This window comes from Montipora capricornis, chromosome 11, assembly GCF_036669925.1.
Source record: "Montipora capricornis isolate CH-2021 chromosome 11, ASM3666992v2, whole genome shotgun sequence".
NCBI lineage: Eukaryota > Metazoa > Cnidaria > Anthozoa > Scleractinia > Acroporidae > Montipora > Montipora capricornis.
Window position 1 is genome coordinate 32,066,214 of NC_090893.1, and position 7,500 is coordinate 32,073,713.

Genomic DNA, 7,500 nt, shown 5'->3' on the forward strand with positions numbered 1-7,500 from the left:
TTTCAGACACTAAACATTCGCCTCATATGCCTACTCTACATTTTAATACCTACGGTGACGCCACACAGGGAGCCAGGGTTACCTGGCTGGCTGAAGCTGTGACCAGCCTGCGAACGTACAACTTCGAACCACAACGAAAATGAAACGCCCGTTATTCCCTGAGCCAGACTCTGTTAAAAAACTATTTGTCCCCGTTTCCTGCCAACTAATTTCATTGCAAAAAACAGCCTCTAGTTACGCGAGAAGTTCCTCTAAGGAACAGCATTCCCTCTGCTAATGTAAGAGACTCTAAATCTTTTAGGCAATTTCAAAGACTAGTTAATCTTTCATGTTAAAGGCTATAGCAGGTATATACGGCATTCCCCCCCCCCCCCCCTGAAAAACAGGTTTTAGTTAGCAAGTAGTTGTAGTATAAGTTTTTGCTATTTCTTTTCTGGTTAGTGGTAGTTTAGGTCATTTCTAATTCTTATATCTCCTGATCGATTTTACCGTGTTTAAATAAAGATTTTACATTACAGTTACATTACATGACATCTACATTACAAGCGGATTGGTCGTGCAGCACCCAAAGTAAGAAAACGAATCGATGTTATTGCCGCGTCTTCTAATCGCTCAAGTGTTCAACACCAATTTCACGAGTATCATTTTAAACATAAAAACAACACAAAAATACTTCAAACTTTAGCGTAGGCCAGATTTAGACTGCTCTGCCACCAATCAACAATGCCTGCCTAATATATAAACCAATACATCAGCAGGCCCCGGTGCCTATCCTTAATGGGATACAGTAAATACATCTTATCTTGATGGCGCTTAAGTAACATGCCCATCAATACGCGCCGGATATTTTACCGCGCGCACAGTTGCGTAGTATTTAAAGAAACGTAAAAAAGCAAAAAGACTTTTGCTGAGACCCCGCAAGGGCCGAGGAAAAATACGAGCAGATGAGCAAAATGTCCCCCGCGATTATAAAATGCTTAAACTCATCGAATAAAGCCAGATTTATTATTCCACTACCCAATACAAAAAGGTGTTATTTTGATTCAATTTTTTTTGATCTGAGAGTAACTAGTGTTTCTAAAAAAAATGCAATCATACTCGTCCTTCCAGGGTGCTTGCGCAACGGATGTACAACCAGCACAGAAAAGCCAGCCAAATGTTCCTTTCATTTGCATTGCTATACTAACGAATATGAACGAGAGACAAGCGATAGCCAAGCGCCTAAATTCTCAGGTTTTGTATTGCGTTGTCGAAAACAATTTCTTTTATTGAAAAACTGCCGTTCCGCTCCGTATTTGCTCTGTTCTAAACCGGTCAAATCGGGACACTACAGTGTATTACCGTCTCATATTTTGCCCGTTCTCTTGACCAAATATGAGATCAAACCAATCGAGAGCATCACGCATGCGTGTTATATCCAAAAACCAAAAGAAACTGTTATCATACAGATCGACTGCTGAAAAAGTTTATCGCAAATTGTTATAAGGATGCTAGTACGGTTGTTAAGGAACTAGCCAATCGTCTACCGGGTGTGGACATTGTCAAGCCTTCTGCCTTTTGCTTAACGACCCAACAGTCGGTGCTACATTCGTTTGTTGCACGTTGTTCGCGATCCAAGAGCAAGCATCAACTCGAATATAAAACTCAGATGGTTTCCAGATTATAAAGACCCAACCTTTGAGCGAAGAGTTCGCAAATTTTTGTGATGTCATCGTTGAAAACATTGGATTTGGTCGAGCACTCAACGGTTCCCTTAAAGACAAATACAAACTTATTTTCTATAAGGACATTGCGGCTCGCCCGCTTGAATTAGTCGAACAGATTTGTAATTTTGCACAAATGAAAATGTCTAAGGAGACTTTACAATGGGTGAGTAACATGACAAACCCGTTAGAGAAAGAAGCTATTAAAAAGTTGAAGAAACCTTATTCGCTCGTCAGGAACTCTACAGCGAATATTGGCAAATGGAAAGTCGAGTCTCCCCCCGAAAGGATACGCGTCATAGAAAGGGTTTGCCAACCGCTGATCGAACTTATCGAAAAAATGAGCGTAAAAAATAACATGTAAGAGGGATCGAAACACACCAATCACTGTCTTGGTGTTTTGCACCAACCTCGTTCCCAAGGAGCGGGGACCCTGGGAACAGCTAGTGCATACAGGGAATTCATACTTCAGTAAAGGTTCCTGTTCTAAACAGGGTAAATGTGTTTGGCATTTACTCGTTTGTTGCATACTTATGGAGGTATTTTTCAAAATCTAATGTAAAAAGTAGAGGCATCTTTTGCTAAACTGAGCATAACTCCCAAAAATATTTCCATAACTTTAGAAATGAACGAGCACTGCTAGAATCATTAGGGGGGACTTTACGATCTACGAAAGCGACGTCAACGAAAACCTCACCTCAAAATATAACTTTGCACTATCGTAAGTTTCTCGCGGCTAGGCCATCTCGTTCGCGTCGTACAATGTGGGCGAATTATTCTAAAAAGAAATTTGTACCAGTGGTTTCAGAGTGAAAATAGAGAATTATATATTCACATTTGTGCGCTCGCGTTGTCGTCAAAACCTGAAATTTGGTGATTTCACGTTGTTGTTGTTGTGCAGAGTACCGCACGAATATTTGCTAAAATGCGTGCCGCAGGTGCAGCACGATTATTTTTCCTCTTTTAACCAATCAAATTGTAGTTTCGTGGCGTTCTCGTTGACGACCGTGTTGTAGATCGTTAAGTCCCATTCTCGTCACCAGAGCCTAGGATCGACCCAAGGTTCTGGGAAACTCTATGTAGGAGAATATGCGTCGTAGGGTTCTCATAGCAAAAAATTGGCTATTTGAACCTTACGGCGCCTGCTCACTTATCGTGCTATCATGAATGCACCAGTTAGAGAGGCTTTTGATTGTTCTTCACGAAAACCAATAAGACCCTTTGCTTCAGGGTTCCCCAGAGCTCTTCTCTCTCTCAGTCAAGAGAAGAGCTCTGCGGTCGAGATTGGTAAGTCTCTATTAAAGCAATCACAGTGTATCAAAGCCTAATTACAGCTATTAACGTCATTTCTCACGTGACTGACCAATCAACTCAAAAACTAGAGAACTTGTGCGATCCACAGTCAGATCAATTGACTCTGCAGCTGACTTCCGTTCAGCTTGTCGAAACTTGGAGCATCACAACTGTCCTCCTTCTCAGGACTACACTAACCTGGACGATGTTATTTTCGCTTTAAAACCATTTGCAATGTGTAGAGAATTAGAGTTCTTTAGCTAGCCCTCATTTAAAATGCTTTTCAAATTGTAACGTTCGTTATCATTGGCTAGTTCCTGTAAGGTCTGAAAAGTGTAACTTTACAGAAAATATAACGGCATATTTTAGTGGCCAGATGGACATACTACGTCATGCACGTGTCATGGTCATTGTTACCTTTTGTGTTCTTTCGTTTGTTTCCTGAAATCGGAGGTATACGAAATATTCTCTACTGTCGATCGCCTGGTTTCTCTTCCACAGGTTAAGTGTTGATTTCTGTTTAAGCCATTAGTACCTGTTACAGCTTTCATGTTGCCGTTGTAATTGGTTTCATGAAAGGTGTTTTGTGAGGGTTTTTATAGGCCATACAACGAGCCAAGACTACCGTAGTTAGTTTGTAATCTTTTTTTAATTGGATAGACTATTCATATTAACTAAGGGACAAAATTAAAATTATTACGAGGGCGCACTGGATATGAAGTGATAGACAACGCGCCGAGTTGGTTATAATCATTTTACGTCCAGCAAGCCCGAGCAAGCAAGCAAAGAGAAGAAAATTGTTTTAACTCAGTAAAACTTAAAGTTCATGAGCCCGAAAAAAGGGGGAAAGGGAGGGTCGGGCCATTGTTATATCTCGCTTCCTTTATCTTCGTATAATTCATATTATTAAAAACTGACCTACAGATATCAGATTTCCAGCATTTTCATTGTCTTATCTTAGTTCACGTCTCATATTCCTGCAGACGATTCACCGCACACTGGTTAGAATTGATTGGAAAACTGACGTGAAAAGAGGTCTTGGGGCTATTTTGAAATCGAGATTTCTTTGTTAACTCTGGGAGGTCAAATACTGCTCTTCGGGGACGAAACGCCTAAATCGCAGGTCATGAGCGACAATTTCCGAGATTCTTTCCATAGAAGTAAGAACCAGCAATACCCCCAATTTCTGAGATAGAACTTTCAGTGACAGTAGATGGTTAGGCCCTAAAGAGTCCAAATAAACCAACACTTTCTGTTCATTCCAGGTTCCAGAATAACGTGGTTGTAGGGGTCTGGAATTAAAAATGCCCTTCAACAGTTGGATAAGCAATGGGTGTTCTCCCACTCTAAGGGTGTCTATTTTAGGGTGTGTCATAGAGATAACCGAGCGATACACATTGAGGGTTCTGTAAGCTGTAAGCTTTGTCCATTTTAAATTCAAAGGCTAGAAATTCTAAAATGGCAGAGATATCTACTTGAACTAGGTTAATTTCCCTTTCAGAACACTAGCTAGCCCATTTTCTCCGAGCTGAGGCATAGGTGTTTAAAGTACCTTTCCTCCATGCTGCCAGGAGCAAGTTTTGATTCTCAGTATAGGGTTGGCTGATATAAGCCAACCTGCAAACTGGAGGTTGGTGAGTGGATGAACCGGCCCTGCAAAGATAGAAGGCCTGGAAAACTCGGAATTATATTAACAAGGGGTTGGCTAAACACAGGTCTACAAGAAGTGGATACCATGGTTGTGTTTGCCAGACAGGGGCTATCAGGACTAGAGCTGATACCTCCTTAACTAGAAATTGTCTGAGACAGCGCCCTACTAAAGCAAACGGGGGAAAGGTCCGCACCTTGCTCCAGTCCTGGGAAAATGCATCGAATGCCACTACTTCTGGGTCTGGTCCCCAGCTGAAAAATCTTAGGTGTTGAGCAGAGAGACGGAAAGCAAAGAGATCTAAGTCGAGGGGTCCCCAAGCTTGATTTATGACATTGAAAACAACCTGAGATAGTTGCCAATCTTTGTGATCGAACAGGGTTCGGGATTCTTGGTCTCTTGGTCTGCTCTGACATTAAAAACCCCGGGTATGTGTTGAGCTTCCAACACCAAATTGTGGTTGAGAGACCATTGCCAAAGATCCATTGCTGAGATCTGGTCTCTACTGACTGGGGTTACCGTTTGTCTGGATGGTTGCCGAAAAGGATAACCTCCGCCTCTGGCTGGCCTCTATTTGAAGCGAGAGAAGTCTCGAAATGGGGCGACTGTACAGGGGGGTTTCCAAAGGCACCAGCTCCTCTTCCCCTCTCAATTTGAAAGGAGCGGTACGTCCACGAAAAAACTGCTGACTACTTCTACCATGCTCCAGGTTGAAGAGACTCGTGCACTATACATCAGCTTAAACGTGCTAAGCCAACCGAAGCAAATGTAACGCTGCTCGATCGGAAAATATAGACTTTACTAAATCACTAGCTTGTGAGGTACCTTTATCCTTTGATATCGGGGTAGATTTTTCACCGATGACTTCTAAATCCGCAGGATTATCTTGAGATCAAGAGATAGCCGTCATGCTTATTCAGGAGCGAAATAGAGTTGGATGATTGGTCATGTGACAGCAGGGACTCATTACAGCTGGGACTATGGTTCCTAGGTCCCCCGCGTTTGTTATTTGATTTTTCTTCTAATGTTCGCTGTTTTGGAGTGACATAAAGTGCATGGTGTTACATTGTTATATGGAGACGGTTGTTCTAAAGTATAAATACAAATTATTTTCGTAACTTCGCGCTACATTCTTTACAAGGCAACAAGTAGGCGTTCACTTGGGGTGCAGTGATCAAAGCGAGCAACAGGCAGCGGCAAATAAAACTCTACAGTCTGACAAAATTCCTTGTAACAGTACACGAATATACAGCTTAAAGGTGTATCAAAGCAAGCAAGCATTGACTGTAAATAAAAATTCTACAGTCTGTGACAAAATTCCTTGGAAAACAGATCGCGGAAGCTTTCGCGGTTTACTCTGCGCTCACAATATTGTTTCTGAGCCCATTTGGCAAAACCACATTATGGCAGGGCAAGGTATTGCAAAGTGTTGGTCTCACTATCAACTCGAAGAAGACCAAGGTCATGGACGTGGCAAAGGAAAGAAATGATATCACTACAACCTTGAGCAATCAAAACTCTCTTGAAAATGTCGCCAAATTTGTCTATCTGAGAAGCACAATATCACACAACGGCAGCCTCACACCTGAACTAGACAACCGTACTGGAAAAGCAGCGAATGCTTTCAACAGACTCCCACCTGTCATGCACCACAAATCCATCAAGATACCCACGAAAATTGCTATTTACCAAGCAGTAGTACTATCGACTCTATTGTGTGGCTCAGAAAGCTGGAACACTACAGTCCAGGAAGAGAAACGACTAGCAGCGTTTCACACCAGATGCCTAAGAAGAATTCTTGGCGTCTCTTGGCAAGACAATGTGCCAAATGAAGTGATCTTCGAGAGAACCAGCCAAGTACCGCTTATTAACATCTTACGACACAAACGTCTTACATGGCTCGGACATGTCACCCATGTGCACAAAACTCGCTCGCCCTACCGCTTGCTCCTCTGGGAACCACGAGGGCGCCGTCGCCAAGCCAGGGAACGCATGCGCTGGAAAGATACAGTGTCGAGAGACCTGCAAGACTCTGAACTTTCCTTTGAAGAGACAACAATGGTAGCGCGGGACCGCAAGGAGTGGCGATCGTTTGTGTTGGCGCAATGTGGGCTCGACCCACGGCAGCAGTAATGTAATATAATGTAATAATATGTAATGCCGTAGTTTTCGTGAATAGGAGATGTCTATTTATATTCCATATATATAGGAATTAGGAGAAAGGTGAGCGAAATTAGTGGTGATCCATTTGAATGATGAGCTGACGCAAGCAGCTTACGAATTGCGTGCGTGGCTTACGCGCGCGCGCTCAGCTGAAATTCCTTTCTAGCGTTCTTATGGACGTTCGCGCGAAAATCTTCCCGCATTGAAATGTTTCATTTCTTGCCTGAAGTTAGGTCATAAATTGCTTATTCCAAAAATGAAAAAAATGGAGGGGTGACTGACTTTGTTTCGGAGAAAAAGGCAAGGGAAAAATAGCAATAAAAGCAAGGTGACACACGCTAACACCAACCCGGTGTGGCCAACACATCACGCATGCGCACAACCATTTCACCCGGTCAATTAGCAGCCATGGACAGCTGTTTCGGCCTTTTGGGCCTCATCAGCATGGCGTAGCTGACATACCAGGCGGGTGTGTTTAGCACCCCGTGGGAGAACAGTTTTGCTGTTCCCAACCCAGCTTACCACATGTTTGGCATGTGAAGCTGTCACTTAAAGGGGGTGCTAAACACACCCGCCTGGTATGTTACCTACGCCATTCTGATGAGGCTCAAACGACCGAAACAGCTGTCCATGGCTGCTAAGTGACCGGGTGAAATGGTTGTGCGCATGCGTGATGTGTTGGCCACACCGGGT